This window comes from Staurois parvus, unplaced genomic scaffold (assembly GCF_062004578.1).
Source record: "Staurois parvus isolate SC_StPar_1 unplaced genomic scaffold, SC_StPar_1.0 ptg000426l, whole genome shotgun sequence".
Classification (NCBI taxonomy): domain Eukaryota; kingdom Metazoa; phylum Chordata; class Amphibia; order Anura; family Ranidae; genus Staurois; species Staurois parvus.
In genome coordinates, this window is record NW_028318222.1 from 888102 (window position 1) to 905781 (window position 17680).

Below are 17680 nucleotides of genomic sequence, written 5' to 3' on the forward strand. Positions count from 1 at the left end.
GATGCAGCTGTGCACAGAGCTGATCTGTACTCCCCTCTCTTCCTCTTCACATAGGGAAGGGGGAATACAGGGAACTGAAAACGTTTTTTTTTTTTTAAATAAATGCAAGCAATACATTAAGGTAAAAAATGTTTTTAGGTTTAGTATCACTTCTAAATAGTTAGCACCTCCGCCTTGCAGTACTAGGGTTGTTGGTTCGAATCCCAACCATGGCACCACCTGCCTCGAGTTTGCATGTTCTCCCTTTGCCTGTGTGGGTTTCCTCGGGTACTCCGGTTTCCTCCCACACTCCAAAGTCATGCTGGTAGGTTAATTGGATCCTGTCTAAATTTGCTTTGTATGTGTATGTATGAATTTCAGTTAGGGACTTTAGATTGTACGCCCCTTGAGGGTTAGGGACAGATGTGAATGTACAATATATGTATGTAAAGAGGAAGGGAAAGGAGAAGAGATGCAGCCATGCACAGAGCTGATTGCTACTCCCCTCTCTTCCGCATCACACAGGGAATGGGGAACACAGGGAAATGAAAATGTATTTTACCTAAATGCAAGCAATACATTAAGGTAAAAAATGTTTTTAGGTTTAGTATCACTTCTAAATGGTTAGCACTTCCGCCTGGCAGTACTAGGGTTGTTGGTTCGAATCCCAACCACGGCACCACCTGCCGGGAGTTTGCATGTTCTCCCTGTGCCTGTGTGGGTTTTCTCCGGGTACTCCGGTTTCCTCCTAAAATCCAAAGTCATGCTGGAAGGTTAATTGGATCCTGTCTAAATTGGGTCTAGTATGTGTATGTATGAATTTTAGTTAGGGACTTTAGATTGGATTTTTTTTTCTCTTTTTTGTTGTAGTGACAATGATCATAAGGACAGTCAGAGGTCATGAACCTCCCCAGTGAAGTTCTAACCCTTCATTACTTGATCCAAACAGAGAAAAAAAATTGGCTTTAGATACACTTTAAATAGAAGAACTAGCAAGTAGGGATGCAACGATACTGTATATTCATGAGTGCTCGTACTCCATCCGGTGCTGACCAATCAGGTGCCATCTAGTCCGAACTGTCATCGCTGAAAGGAGAGAAAAGAAAGCGGCGGGGATTTCAAATCTCCGCTGTTTTTTCTCCCCTCCTACCACTGGGATGCCTGCAGGGAGGTTTCCCGTACTGCTCCTGTGTGAACTGGGGCTATGATAAGCCTGGATTCATACAGGAGCAGCGGGCAAACTGCATGCGATTTGGAAAGGAATCACATTCCTGTTCAAATTGCATGTTAGTTTTTGCTGTTCAGTTTGCGTCCATCAATGCAAATCGCACCACAATGTATCGGTAGCTGGTATCAGTGAGTACCGAAAGTATCGGTATTCATACTTGCCGATAAAAAAAACGGTATCAGTGCATCCCTACTAGCAAGCTTATCAGAAGATTAACGCCCTTGTGATTTACATTTGCAGCACCTGATATTACCTGAAGACCGGACTTGCATTCTTAAACTCTCTCTTGAGAAGCTCCGGTTCTTGGAAGACCCCGAAATCTATCTACGGAGGTCCGTGCTGATCAATAACCTGCTCAGGAAAATTCACCTGGAATCCGATAAGGAGAACTATGAATACTACAAGGGGACCCCCAACAACAAGAACCCCTATACAGACTCTCGAAAACGGGTGAAACTCATGGTAAAAGGTTGTTATTCTCAATCTCTGTACTATGAAGGGCTGAGGTCATATCATATTGTGCCTTACACTACGAATGATGTCCTCTATCAGATGGGCTACAATGGAGGTCACATGGCACAACACTCTCAGCTGCTTATTTATCGGATGAAAGAGTAACTGCCCGCTCAGCTGTACTCTAGTCCAAGTCAGCAACATCCAGAAATGGAAACGCGATAAAACATGGTCTCGCTTGCAAGTAACTTCTTTTTTATGTGGAACAAAAGCAACAGGTGAAATAGTGACTTAAAGCAGTTTGGTCAATATATTAGATGTGTGATTGTACAAATGGCATAGCTTTTCATCACATGTACGCATAGGATGCACATATGTCTGTTGCTCTGGCAAATCTTTGAGTCCCACCAGGTAATAGCTAGGCATTGTAAAATCGATATTTGCAGTTTTTATCTTTTTTTGGTCTGAGTGGAGCTTTGTTTATTAGTAGACTACAACAAAACACCTGAAACAAATGTTCTAGCTTACTTTGGACAATGTTTTGTCACCTACAGTATTTTTAAATGTATGAATCTTTATAAACTGTTTATAAGTTGGTTTACAAAAAAATTTTAATGGATGCTAGAAGGCCCCTTTAGGTATAGCCTTCTTAAACTCACTCTGTTTAAAAAATGTAAAGAACCAGGACCTGCGAAGAAAAGGCTTTATACTTACATGTCCTGCTGCCCCTTTATCCAGTGTTTTCTTTGTTGCAGAGAAACAGCCTCTCTACATCTGAGTGTCACAAATGCCGGGTCCCCTGCTGTGCTCTGTGGTTCCTTCCATAATCCACTATATTACTACAGGACACTGGGGTCAGTGGAAGGAGCCACAGCATGCAGTGGGGGTGCAGGTATCTGACACCTCCGGGAGCATGTGAAGAATCTGAAGATTTTTAAGGCAAATGTAGGTCTTGCACAGAAGGAAGATGAGAAGAATGGGGATGGGACAGGTCAGTATAAGCCCTGCTCTCAGAAGGTCCACATTTTTTTTTTAAAACAAGCAGAAAACTTGCTTTAACATTCTCAGGGATGTGGTAGGTGAGGTTTTGCGCCAGAATTTTATTCTACATTTGCTCGTTGTGGCTTTAAGGTAGACCTGTGATCAGTGAGAACAATTTGGACTGAGCATATGAAAACAATTACATGCTCCTTAGTAATAAAAAACTGCATATTTATGCATATCTCCATTCTTCCTGTAAACAAAGCCACATCCCTCTTACTTCTCAAGTCTCCCTAAAGGTTATTTAGGATACTTAGGAGCAGGGGCGGACTGACCATTTGGAAACTCGGGCACTGCCCGAGGGCCCGGGGTCAGTAGGGGGCACCATGAGATGCCCCTGGTACCTTTTTCATAGGCTTTTTTGAATTTGGGCAAGGACACAGGGGTCCCATGATCCCCTATTGCCCGGGGGCCCTATGAGTTGTCAGTCCGCCCCTGCTTAGGAGTTAGGAGTTGAGAGGTGGCGAAGCATTTAAAGTCTATATTTTCATATCATTTTTACCTTCCTGTAGCTCTGAATATTCGGAATGTTGTGGTACACAATTTTCACTGAAGGTCAGTTCTGCTTTTCAGTTTTATTTGCTCATATATATGACAAGTTTACTAAAAAAAATATTGCCACCTTAAAATATATTATGATTGGTGTAGAATGAAGGTGGAGGCAATGACCTAATAGAGGGAATCTCAGTAGTAGATTAGGAAATCTAGAGATAGGACTTCACACACATATGTTAGGAAGTGAGGACCATGGCCAAAAAATATATCAGTGATCAAATATGGCCTTACTGGAATATATTATATAGGCTACAATATATTCCACTGAAGTTGGGAAGCTGCCCTGACTATTTTTTATATTAGCATAGACATATTTTTATTAAAAGGATGGTAAACCTAACATACAAATAGAAAATCTACTAAAGAGGAAGAACTCTGAGCAGACAATTCCTTCTACACATAATCCAGAACAAAAACAAAAGAATTGAGTGGAGTTGACTGTTTGGATCCCCATAGGAATTCTTCATATTTTAATAGTTCAATGTGGTATCTGTTTATGGGAGAACATTTGCTGAATGTTACTAAAACTAGCACTTCTAACAACACATTTAAAAAGGCAATGATCCAGATGCGGATGAATTGCCTCAGGGGGTTAAAGGTGCTGGTGAAACTTGATAAGATTGGCAAAAGCAGGAGAATGACGTTTTTCAAATGAATGGTGGCCCCTGAGCAGATCTGGTGTTTGGCGCTTCTTCAGCCACTCTTCTACAGGGTTCAAACAGGGTTGTTGTATTTAACTGCAGAGGTGTTCCAACAACTACATTTACATGTAAAGCAAACATCTCAATAGGACCCACTGTAGAGAAACGTTATGCATAGCAGGCCAAACACAGTCCAGGGTTGACATCTACCCTATGCCCTGGGACTAAATGAATCCATGTCAGATATAGAAAAAAATGTCTATCTACACAAGCCCTAAAAGTCATACACATGGCAGGATCCAAAATATTGAGGAACTGTGGATTACAATGATCTTAAAGTATCCTCCCCATTTCTAGAAAGAAACATTTACTTTATAGATTATCAGTAGCCCCCAAGTAAACATTTAGTAGCCACTAATATGTCTGTGTCATTGAGCTTAGGGCTTTTGTTGATGGTGTCAATTTATCATCTGTTTAAATGATTCTGTGGTCATTCAGAACTCATTGACAGGTACATTTAACTTGCACTTGACTTTTTTTGACCTGCTTCAAACTGGTTTTGGGTTCCCATAGACATGTATGGGAATGCAAAACAAAAAAACCAGTCGATGTTCCCTAAGGCTACAGGACAGGGTTTTATTCAAACCTCAGTCAGATTTATGTCTGAAGTAAAATAAAATCCAGAAAATATAAAGAAAATTGAATCACATAATAATTACAAAATTCCCTAATTAGTTAAAATCAATTATTATGAACTTATAAATTGGAGAAGAAAACTTAGGAGAAGGAGCTTATTAACTGACTAATGAAAAAATCCACTTGCTCTTCCTTATTAAGTCACTGATTATCAAAGCCACGAATGGTCCTTTTTTAAGCCAATAATAAGGAAGCCCTATCACATAACACGCATACTGGACACATTGCTATGTGGGATATACTTCCCTAGTAGAAAAACACTGCCGTGCTAGACACAGCACCTAGATAGAATTAAGCATGTTTCATAAATCATTTTGATATAATTACATTGTGAGAAAGACAAGCACCTTACTTGCAGAACACAAGGGGGTCAGCAGTCTGGCAGCCTTGCTCCAATTGTACTGACTGCCCCATGTTTGCCATGCACTTTACATGACAAATCCACAGAGGCCACTAGAGAGGAGCATTGCCAGTGCAATATAGATCCTAACCGACAATTTGATTCTCTACACGCATTGAATTTAGCACTTAATTTTGCTGCATAAAAGCAGTAATATTATCCTCTGTACCTGCAGCTTTTAATCACAGAAATACTTATGTAGTCACTATACTACCAGATATAGCAGTCACACCCATCTAAACCCAGTTGCCACTGCTGAAAGGCAGTCAATTAGATCTAAACTGCTTCGCTGATTTTCAACTACAGAAATGTTCATACCATATATTCATCATATACATTCTATGGCCAAATTTTGTGGACATCTGACCTTAAAACCTATACTATGAGGTTGATTTACTAAAGGCACATACACCGTGCACTTTTCGAAGAGCAGTTGTACTCTGCAAGAGCATTCTGAGAGTGTACCCCTTTTCTGTTCCAACATGTCTGTGCCTCTGTACACAATGCAAGCACCATAAAAAAAAAAAAACAATATATATATATATTAAAGTTAATTTTTAAGAAGTTTTACATTTACACATTTCCAAGACCGATGTTAAGAACATAAGACAGGGTACACATGTGGCTCCCAGCATGAGCCATTTTTTACATGTACAGTATAAGAAGATATAACGCTCATTAAATGGTATGCTATGGGGGATGGGTTTTGTGTGGAGGAACTCAAGCCCTGAACTCAACCCAATTGAAAACCTTTAAGATGAATTGGAATGCTGATTGCGAGTCAGATCTGGAACATCAGTACTTTGCCTCACAAATGCTCACAGACACACTCCAAAATCTTATGGAAAGCCTGCCCAAGATATTGATGGCTGTTGAAGCTGCAAAGAGGGACCATCTCCATATTAATGTTGGTGATTTTGTAATAGAATATCCAACACGCTTATATAAGGACGCAACACACTTTAGCCATGTAGGTTATTTTCAATTCAGTAGATCTGTATATGTTATTCAGTCTCTTTTTACATATACTGAGATGTAATTTAGGTTTACATGTCCTTTAATATATACATTTAGAGTTGTGATGGTTTCTATGTGCTGTCAGACAAGAAATGTAGGATGGGAGTAGAAGTTGCCTATATTTAGTACAACCCAGGACCTACTTGATTTTAAATACTCCACTGAAGCTACTCATCAGTATATGTGAATTTTGAGAAGCTTGTTTTTCACCTAGAACTACCCTTTTAAGGGGAACTTCAGTGAAACCTAATAATTTTAAGGGCTTTATTTCTTATTTTCATGTCCATAGTCTAGCAGTGTCCTGTGCAGAAGCTCCTGGACTTCCTGTGCTGCCTAGGCAAGTTTTGCAATTTCCAAAGGACTTCTTGGGCAGAAGAGAAGGTAAGCCAGCCATAGTCTGTTCGAATCATGTATAGGCAGGCTGAATGAATCCAAGTTGATTGATGGATCAACTTGGGTACAACTAGCCTATCAGATTTTACATGCGATTATTGCTAGCGGCTATTATATCTGCTAGCAGTAATCACTGTGTTCTCCCGGTGGTGACGGCTCTCCAAGAATACAGTGGCTCTGCAGGATGGATTCCCCAATCAATACTGACTGACCCTTGGTTGCAGGAAAGAAAATACAGAAGAAGATCCAGAAGTATGTCCTGAAGCCATGGCATGGAACAGGAACTGCAGGCTCTGGTCCTGTGAGGTCCATATAGCCTTCCCGTTACTATCTTTATTTTTTAAATTCACCATTAAAATAATACTGAATGACATCAAATGCATATGTGCTGATGTCATTGTGCACAATTACATTAACTCACAAGCACAATTATTCTGTATCTTTGTGACACCATTGAGCTTGTGGCTCTCTGGTGGGTGAACAAACAATGTAAAATTATGTACTGGGGGTGTTGAATGTGGGGTATTCTGGAAGAGAAAAATTGTAGTGGATAATTGTATGGTAAGGGCATTTACTAAAAACTAAGTGTTGGAGGACAGGAGCATGGAGGGAACTTCATAATAAAAGCCAGTCTTAAAATGGGTTTCACTGAATTTCCCCTTTTTGTTATTAGGTTCTTTACTACTAATTCTAATCTAAACCCAGATTAACAGATAATATTAAATTCTGTGTAATACACCTCTATTTTAAAAACAGAAGATATTTTTGTAAAAAAAATAAAAACATTGAATTATGTCTTTAAAGGTTGGATGCTTATGAAATACTTTATATGTGTATGTGGTGTATTTTAATATAGCTGGGGACCAGAAGTGTCTTAACTGAACCATTTATCCTTGATCATTTTGCATCTAAAATACATTTATTTTTCCACACCCTTTTTTATTTTCAGTTGTGTACATGGGAGAGAACTAAGAAGAGATGAGTAATTGCCAAAGGAGAGATAGAGACACAAAACCAAAGAAACACTAAAAAAAAAATAAAAAGCAGGGAACACACGTATTAGAGGTACAGATTCAGAATTTCTCTAAAGATGCTGCAGGAGCTTCGTTGTAAGATAATGATCTTACAGGGTCACTCCCATCAAGACTGACATTTCAGTTATGAATAGTGGAGTAAGTTGAATAATCCACTTTTTATATATATTTGGGGTTTTAGTTTGAGATCTCCCCAGGGTTTGCAGATATTTGAATACATATCAAGAATAAAGCGACTTTGTAATGATTAGAACCACAGAAAAAACAAACAGAAAGACCAGAAAAGCAGGAGAGTAAGTCAACCTGCCATCATTTTGCCAAAACTGAAATTAGTTTAGAATAGCCTGACCAAATACAAGGTTCAATGAAAAGTCATCCTTTACTTAAGACTCCATCATGAAGAAGAACCATTGAAGGGTCCCATATTCCCAAATCAGAATGTCTTTATCGTAGCTTGGTCAGGCCCTATGGGTTTACCAACCACAGAATCAGGGCTGCAGCCATTTATAGTCTCACAAGGCTGGATGGATCAGGGTTACCATCCCTCACACAGAGGTAGGGAATAGATACTTCACACATTACTGTACATTTAAAGGTTCTGGATTTATTTAAATGAATTTTAAGCAACTTTTTAAAATGTCCTCATGTGGGGCTAGCAGTGGAATTATCTCACTTCCACTTCTGGATATGCTGAAAGGTAAGAGTGAGATCATGAATCCTGGCAAATAATGGAATTTTCTGAAACCAGACACCCATCTGTGTAGAATTCAAAGTGGGCATTGTATGTTACTTGTAACTTACCCATAAGCATTAGCTGACCGTAAATTACTAGGAATTCTGACACTTTCATCTAATCATTGGACAGTTTATGTTATAAAAATGATAACAAGTAACACCAAAACACTAAAAATGGATGTTTGTTGACTCTTTCAGCATTTTATGAGGATTCTCCTAGGTGGCTGTAGGGATGAGCCATAAAAATGCTGTCAAGTCACAAATGCATTGGTTTTTGGATTCACAGTTCGGCAGCAAAGCCAGGGGTCCACATCAGATATTACCAACTAATTAATAACTTTAATAGGCTAAGGGACTCATTTACTAAAACTGGAGTGTGCAAAATCTTGTGCAGCTCTACATAGAAACCAATCAGCTTCCAGTTTTTTTGTCAAAGCTTAATTGAACAAGTTGAGGTTAGCTGATTGGCTACCATGCACAGCTGCACGCGGTTTTGCACTCTCCAGTTTAGTAAATCAACCCTATAGCTTGTGACACAAGGGTCTCTGTATAAAGAACCACATCACGCTACACACTGCAGACACTATTGCTTGAGCCAAAACCAAATCCACCCAAATTCATCCATGTACAGGAGTTGGAGCTACCGGAGTTTAAAAATTCAGCAAAGAGATTTCTGGTGCGTACATTCCAAACTTCAAAAAGGTGAAGTGAACCTAAAATAGTGAACGTAAGATTTATGATACCTTGACTGCCGTTTTTCTTTACTATCCTGTGTAGATGGAGGGTCATTGGTTGCTAAACTCTACTGTAATGGGCACTGCCATACTTATTAAATCAGAGTTTGTATTGTTACCTCACAAAAAAAATACAATTGTGGTTCTACTTTATATTAATTTCCATGTTGTAATGCTAAAAAAAAAATATATTTTTCTGTTTTCATGTTCACTGGTTTTGTGTATCCTTTTCTGTAAATTCTGATACATTGAAACCATTAAGCCATTAAACTATATAAAGAAATAGTCCTAGTATTGATGTTATTTGTGCCAACAATGTATTTGTAACAGCGCTTTGTCTTGCTAATTAATTTTTCACTATGTTCTTATGTTATTTATTATTAATGATACCCAAATAACGGAACATCTGAAAGCCCATATCTGGGCAATTTTTTAGTATCCCCCAGGACGCAAAAAAAAAAGGGCATCTCAGGCTGCAATGCTCAACTTTAATCCAGAGCCATCCTCTGAAGTTCCACTTTTTGCACTCCAGGATTTCCTCATAGGTTTAATGACTTATCCAGGAATACTAAGGACATACTGTTAGTGCGGGACATCATGGACCTACCCCCCCGGAGGCAGTGTCACCACAGTCCTTTTTTACAGTGCACTGGTGCAGAAAGAGGCACTGACCTTGTCATGTCAACAACACTCTCTAGGTTAGTGAGGGGCCGATGCCTAGCTTGGAAAAAAAGAAGAAGAGAGGACATTACACATTCCTAGACTGGAAACTCCTGGAAAAAGCAAATATTAAAAATAAATAGCAAAAAATACACAGGGAGTAGCTATAAGGGGGATCAATTTCGGGATAGAGCATGGGGCCTGGATATGGACTTTAAAGTACACCTGTTACAATAAAACTATTTAGGTTGTCATTTCTGATCCCCTGAAAATGCTAGTGGTGTGAATTCAATACTTCTGAGTTACAGACTCGGATCAAGCCCACAGCAAATGAAACTGAACATTTCTTATTTCTATACATGTACCAGGTCATTGGCTCTGAAAATATGGAGCCGTCTGGTTGCTGTGACCCAGTTTTATCTTTCAAACATTAAGGATGAGCTAGTTTGCAAGTTGATGATTTTAAATTACCCAAAACATGATTGGGGCCAACAAACTCAAATATACACAGCTTAATTAGAAGCATAATTTATATTTAAAGGCTTTAAGAAGAAGAACATTACATGGGGGCATGATTGTCAAGCTCAAGAGAACTGAGTCCTTGCTTCACTTCTGCTTCATTATGATTACAGATTTTTGATTCATTTATTAAAGGTCAAAGCTGAAGGGGTTTCTGTGATACCTTTTTTTAGTGTATTGTAATCCAAGAACAAAAACGTAATACATTGAAGTCCATAGATGTGGTGGCTGCATTATTTTTTTTATTTTTTTTCAGGCTAAACACATTGGGGTTGATTTGCTAAAGGCAAATATACTGTGCACTTTGCAAGTGGTGTTGCTCCAGAGCTTAGTAAATGAGGGGGAAGTGTCACTTTGCAAAGAATATCCCATCACATGCAAGAAGAATAAAACAAAAAAAAAACAACAGTTTTGCTTGCACATAATTGGATTGTGGAAGTCAGCAGAGCTTCCTCTCTTTTACTAAGCTCTGGAGCAACTTCAACTGCAGAGTGCAACTGTTTGTGTAATGGAACCAAACCCCGACTGCACTAGGGTATTTCCGTTAGCCTCCCTCTTCCCTGTCCGAACACAGATCCACGGACACCACTGCTGGCCTTACAAGATGAGACAGCACCAGGCTTTACTAAAACAGGAGATATACTGCTTTATTTTAACATAGATACAAGATATATACACAGGGCGGGGAAATACACACCCAGAACAGGAAACACATCAGGAGGCCGTCCCATCAGGGGGAAGGGCTGCCGGAAACATTACATCCCATAATAGTTTGCTCCCAAGCAAGACACACAATAGAACAATGGGATGCAGCCGCATGGCAGTGAACAATGACCAACCTCCACATCAATATTAGAACATTCCACCCTGTACCCCTAAGAGGCACAGGGTGACTTACACATAATAGGGATATGGGGAGCTGACACAGGGGTCTCCCCACCCCTCAAAAGGGGGCTGTGTTCCATGGGCCTGCCACCCAAAGTCACTCCCGTCACAGTTTGCCTTTAGTAAATCAACCCTATTGCCTGAAAGTTCAAAGGTACCTGTTGATCTTACAAAAAGCGCCCATTCACCCAAGGTGCGGAGGGACTGCATTGGGTGTCTATTCCAGCACAGTCCCACTGCAAGACAAGGCGAAATGTCTTGTCTCCTATGTGATTGGTTCACACCATTGTGTTGCAATGGTGTGTGCAGGTGATGTACAGTGAGAAAAAGTACTACATAACTTCCTGTGGACTAAACTAAAATCTAAATGTTATCAGCTTTCTGAGCCATCTTCAGTGAACTATAAACCCCTCTTCTCTATGTAATGAAGATGCGGTGTTTGTAGTCGGATTTCACATAGCAGCCTAGTGTGACATTGCTGCTTCTCCATTGATATAGTACAGTGAGTAAACATTGTCACCATAAGACAGCAAAACGTGTTACTGGCAGGATCATCATGTGAAAATCAAGGAAAATAAGCCTTAAAAATAATTCAGCCACTATTGTTAAGCTGCAGTTTACTAAATGTTTGCTATTTGGTTTTGATAAGCATTAAGCATGTTCTTTTCCTCTACTATAAAAAGGAAAAGTGCATTCCCTTTAAAGTAAAGGAAGGGTCCTTTGGCCTATAATATATATTATAATTACTTGCGAGCCACTGAGATATGAGAAAGTAATTAAATATATAGGTCAGCAGGCATCTATTCACATACTCATATAAATATGTTTTGTAGTAATACACAGTAAATTGATTAATTATTGCCGCACCCTAAATGTGAGATGTGAATACTTCCAGAAATAATGAACAATCCAAGACAACTTATTACAACTTCAAAATAAATCAATAATAGAATGTGAAAAAAACAAAAACGTGAAAAAAATATAATTCTATATATAAGTAATTTAAATAATGAAAATGAATAGTGTCCAAAAAAAATCTATATAAATTCGATTAAAGTTGATAGATCAAACAGGATTGCAGATGGATTCTTCCTGGAATATAGATACTTATATGCGCTCACCTTCCATTAAGCCAGTGTTTCTCAATTCCAGTCCTCATGGACCCCCAACAGGTCATGTTTTCAGGATTTCCATTATTTTGCACAGGTGATTTGATCAGTTTCACTGCCTTAGTAATTACCACAGCTGTTTCATCTGAGGGAAATCCTGAAAACATGACCTGTTGGGGGTCCATGAGGACTGGAGTTGAGAAACACTGCATTAAGCCCACTGCTAGGCTAACACAGCTTTATGATATTTATCCTTGATGGATATCTTTAGAGACTCCCTTGGATACTCCCTTGGATACTCCTGGTGATTGATAGTGGATGATTGTGGGTCTGTGGGTTAGCTTTTTCTCATGGCAATAAAAAGTGCTCCATCTCCTTGTATTATTCCTTGTTAGTATAGTGGGAAAGAAAAAGGTACATAGTGCCTTATTGTTTTTTAAAAGAACGATTTTATTCACAACTTCTTCTTATGCACTTACAAGTATCCAGTATAAAATCAGTGAAACCACTAAATGCGTTTGTGACAGGTCTCCTGCGTGGCTGCTCACACTCGCTCACATAGGCTATACTCGCCGTGAAGTCAGGTAGCTGTGGTGACGTCAAGGCCCCTCCCCAACGCGTTGCGCCACAGGGACACGTGGGGGATGTGATAGGGTCCTTTGGCCTCTTATCAGTTGAACGTGAGCTTCTCTTTTCTCGCACCATGACCACGTGTCATGCCCTTTGGCATGATGATGTCACAGGCCCACGTCTCACCTGTGATATTATCACATCGGTGGGCATGTCATGTAGTCATTGTGGTAAATAAGAGGAGAGGAGCGGTTACTCACTTCTCTCTCCCAATGCATAAAGGAGTAGTGCCAGAAGTACTGACCCCTTAAGAGACCGTCTAAGGCTAGGTTCACATCTGTGTGGGTGGTGTCGCTGTGGATCCGCACAAAAATCCCTGCAGCCGCACCACCCGCACAGAGAAATGCGGAAACGCGGGTGGGTGCCATTAATTTTAATGGCACGCCGCCCGCACTGGAAATCACAACTGTACTGGGAACCAAGGTTCCCGTGCGGGCTGTGTTTTCAGAAGTGCAGGGACTTCTTACCTGCATGTCCCGAGGCACGGGAGTCCATTCAAATGAATAGGCTCTCATGCCCACGCAAAACATGGACCACAGGAAAGCATATATGTGAACCAGGGGTCGTGGTGGTCTGATGTGCCTCGTAGATCCTCGTGCACCAGACACAGGTCTTGATAAATGAATTCTGCTTGTTGCAGGGGGATTTGTTTGTATATAGGGATTCACTTACCCAATTGTAGCTATTGGGACAATACCATTTTGGAGGATTAACCCCTCTTGTTTTAGAATTTGGAAGACATTTAATTCTCATCCTTATTGCTCTCCAATAGAAATCTGTCAAGCCAGGTGCCTCTATATAAGTGTTCCCTTGGAAAGGGGTTCTCAAAGTCGATATTGCATGCAAATGCATAGTGACACATTCCTTGATACAATTTTGCAAAGATCTATTATATGAAGTCTGTATATGATATATTGTAAAGTACATGTGAAAAGTGAAGTGAACTTTGTTCCAGGAAACATGTTGGAGGAAAACTGGCATATGCAAGATTATGTGAGAAGCCTACTGTATAAAAATGATGTTGAGTGTTCACACATTTTTCTATACAGTCCCATAAATTCCCATAACACTTTTCCCATACATTAGATTCTTAAAGCAATATAACAAAAACACATTTGCTTCAAAAATAGTTTTAATAAATTGCATACAGACACCACTGACATTAACCACTTTCCCTCCAGAGGATTTACCACCCTTCCTGACCAGGTCATTTTTTGCAATACAGTGCTGTGTTACTTTAACTGACAATTGCGCGGTCATGCAACACTGTACATTAATGAAATTTATGTCCTTTTTCCCACAAATAGAGCTTTCGTTAGGTTGTATATGATCACCTTTTAATTTTTTGCGCTATAAACAAAAAAAGACCGACAATCTTGAAAAAAAACCAAAACAATATTTGACAATTGCTATAAAACATATCCAATATAAAAAAATGTAAGAATATAATTTCTTCATAAATTTAGGCCAAAATGTATTCTGCTACATGTCTTTGCTAAAAAAAAATCCCAATATGTGTTCATTAATTGGTTTACGTGAAAGGTATAGCATCTACAAATGACGGTATATATACTGGAATTTTTTTTGTATACTAGTAATGGCGGCGATCAGCAACTTATAGCGGGACTGCGGCAGGCATTCTGACACTGGGTGGGAACTAAGTGCCACTGACATCCCAATGACACTAATACAGTGATCAGTGCTAATAAAAAGCATTGACACTGTACTAATGACACTGGGCAAGAAGGGGTTAACAACTGGGGTGATCAAAGGGTTAACTGTGTGCTGTTTTACATTATGTGCTGTGTGTGTTATACTAGGGAGACATGCTGCTTTGTATTTCTCTGCTGTGTAGAGAAATACAAAGCAGCATGTCGTTGCCGGCAGGAGAGAGACCTGTCTCTTCCCTGTCAGCTTTCTCTGACCATCGCCGGGTGCCGGTGAGGAATCTACTACCCGCCAATGATGGTGAGGGTAGGGCGGCGCGCCTGCCCCCTACACGGAAATGCAAATCACATATATATATATATATATATATATATACATGATTTTGCAAATCCCTGCCACCCTGTAGCAGTAGTTCTACTATAGGGCGATGGGATAGCGGTTAATGCAGATGTAACGCTCTCCAGATTAGCAACCGAAGAACTTTCTGAAAGAGGGGTGGAGGAAGGGAGGAAGCCCAGATCTGCATATTTGAGGGACTTTGACCAATCCCCTGACAGAAGGCTAGGCATGGTGACCAGGGCAACCCTCAAATGTGGTAGAGGTATGCAGTGTCGGGTGGTAGATGGATTGAGGAAGGCTGGAGCAAAGAGCCCGGCAGGGGGCTTACCTGCAGGTAGGTTGCTGGAGAAGAGGATCTCCACTGCTTCAATGTCTTCTGTAGAGGACAGCTTGTGTAGAAGGGATGGAAATAGCCCAGCATAAGGCCTGGAGGCAGCCACCAACCCACCAAGCTAACAGGAGAGGACAGTGTGAGTATTCTTACACCCCCTGGGCCAGTTAAGGAGAGAGGATGGTAAGGTGCAACACCCAACTAGCTTCTCATCTGGGACTGTTCTACACTAACAGCTCTTGGGCCCCCTTGCCCAGGGATATTTTCAGGCAGCTGGTGAAAAGGAGAAATAATCCAGGGTCTGAGGAGGAACACTAGGAAACCTTTAGTGCTCTTCAAGGAGAGACTGTTGCTATCTGCATTTTTGTACATAGTTGCTAAGGAATCGTCCTCGTGTTTTTCAGTTCCTCGGCATCCAATGTACCCCTGGACTCCATCCAAGTTGTTGACCCCTTAATAAAATCTACAAAACCAATCTCAAGGACTGTTTACTGACTCCAGTGTGCAGAGTGTGGAAAATGCATGTTGCCTGGCCGTGCAGAGCAAAGAGGGACCCAAACAAACCCAGTGGCACTTATGAGGGTAGTGCTACACATACATTTCCAAATAAATATTGTTTTACTTGATACACAATGTTATGAGTGCTATTGCTATCTACTGTATATTTGTCTGTTAACAAGTCTGTTTCATATTCTGGTTATATACTGACATCTAAAGCTGGTTTGTGGTAATGCAGTTGCTCATATTTTAGTCTACACTTAGAAAATCTAGATTCTGCCAATACTTTCTCTTTCTGAAAATTCTGTTTTCCTGGCGAACATACTAATCAAGTATGCTTTAAAGAAGATCTATCATTATATTTTTATTGTTGCAGTTCTGTCCCTTATGGGACAAAGTACATGTAGTGCTTTGTCCTGTGTTGTGAGGTGCATTCCGACCATAGTCATTAGGTCCAATTTGCCCCCTCTCCTCCTGCCACGGCCAGGTCCAACAAAAGCTATGAAAGAGGTGTCTCACTTATAAGTTCAGCTTGTCTTAGCATTTTTCTATGGTTCTGTATGCTCTTTGAGGAGTTAGCACACCACAATTTTGATCTATGCACGTAATAATAATTTTGTTTTTTTATCGTATTGCAGCACACAAGTTTCTCTGATTTTTACTTTTCTCGGCTGGGAATACTTTCCATAGACAAGCGGTGGCATGAGGAATGCAAAGCCTAATTTGTCCCCCCTCTCTTTGCATTGCTCTTGCGGCTGCTTGTCTATGGCCCTTTGTGAATTTACCTATAATCCTAAAATGATCCCTAACCATATCTAGGCTCAAGGCATATTATCACATATATATCAATATTCTTTGATGCCCTAAGAGTTACACAAACAGAAATGGTCCATCAAGATTATGGACTTGAAACACTAAAACAAGCCAATTCTTTTGTGGGAAACAGGAAAAGTTCTTGTTAGAGGCACAGTCATCTCATATGTTCATGCCAGAGAAATAGAACAAAACAGCAGATGTAGCCAGGTGTTGGCTATAGCATTATGCCTTTCAGGGACATTTCCAGATGAGATTAAGGATAATCGTTTCCCCCCTAGTGTCCAGTACTGGGACCTCTACATCACTCCCTCTTAGCAGAGTATATCCAGCCAGCAGAGGATCTTGGAATGTGTAATCCTATAGCCCAGTGGTCTCCAAAATGTGGCCCGGGGGCCAGATGCAGCTCTTTGCTTGCTGTTATCCGGCCCTTGAGGCATTATTCCCCCTGCTGTCAGGTAACAGTGGAGCATGGTTCCTGCCACTAAAGCTGACAATGGGGCACTAGTCCTCTAGCTGACACCAACTATAGGACATTACTCTTTCCACTGACACCAATCATGGGGCACTATTACTTCCCCTGGTATCAATCATGGGGAATTGTTTACTCCCACTGATGGCAGGACATTTTCTTCTCCCACTGATCACAGTCCAGCCCCCCCTAAAGTTTGAAGGACAGTACACTGGCCCTTTGTTTAGAAAGTTTGGAGACCCCTGCTATTTCCAATACATACTGTGTTTCTGATTGATGATTGAACTAAGACTAGTTCAGAGAGCTGGTGAATGAGAGGGTTGCTGGGAGCAAAGATATATTCTACAGCAAGGGACTGACTCACTCTCTTGACATGGGATTCAGAGCTGAACAACGGGGGACTGCCGTTCTCCTCCAGAGATAGATTGTTGGCCTACTGCTGCAGGACTCTGCACATCAGTTCAGCACAGCGGTGATGCCGATTGCCACACCAGAATCACATCAGTTACTGCATCAGGACTGTAACTATCTGGCCTTCACACAGACATCTCTGCTCATTACACAGACAAGCCATCAGGTGCAGGGGCAGACTGACCATTTGGAAACTCGGGCACTGCCCGAGGGCCCGGGGTCAGTAGGGGGCCCCATGAGATGCCCCTGGTACCTTTTTCATATGCTTTTTTGAGTTTGGGCAAGGACACAGGGGCCCCATGATCCCCTATTGCCCGTGAGTTGTCAATCCGCCCCTGGTCAGGTGGCGATTCTGCACATCTCTGCAAACAGCCAGGAGCTGGGGCAAGAACTCTTGTTCCTAGGAGGCCATGCTATCCATGGGATTGGTGAGCAGGCA

The 17680-nt window shown here is 40.8% G+C and overlaps 1 long non-coding RNA gene across 1 annotated transcript in view; it reads left to right on the top strand.

Annotated features, from left to right (window-relative positions):
- Positions 1 to 9191, top strand: part of LOC149454469 (uncharacterized) — a 38541-nt gene extending 29350 nt beyond the window's left edge. The window contains exon 4 of the long non-coding RNA XR_016314207.1: positions 1448 to 9191. This is a non-coding gene — a long non-coding RNA (uncharacterized LOC149454469). The remainder of the gene's footprint in view (positions 1 to 1447) is intronic.
- The last annotated feature ends 8489 nt before the right edge of the window (positions 9192 to 17680 follow it).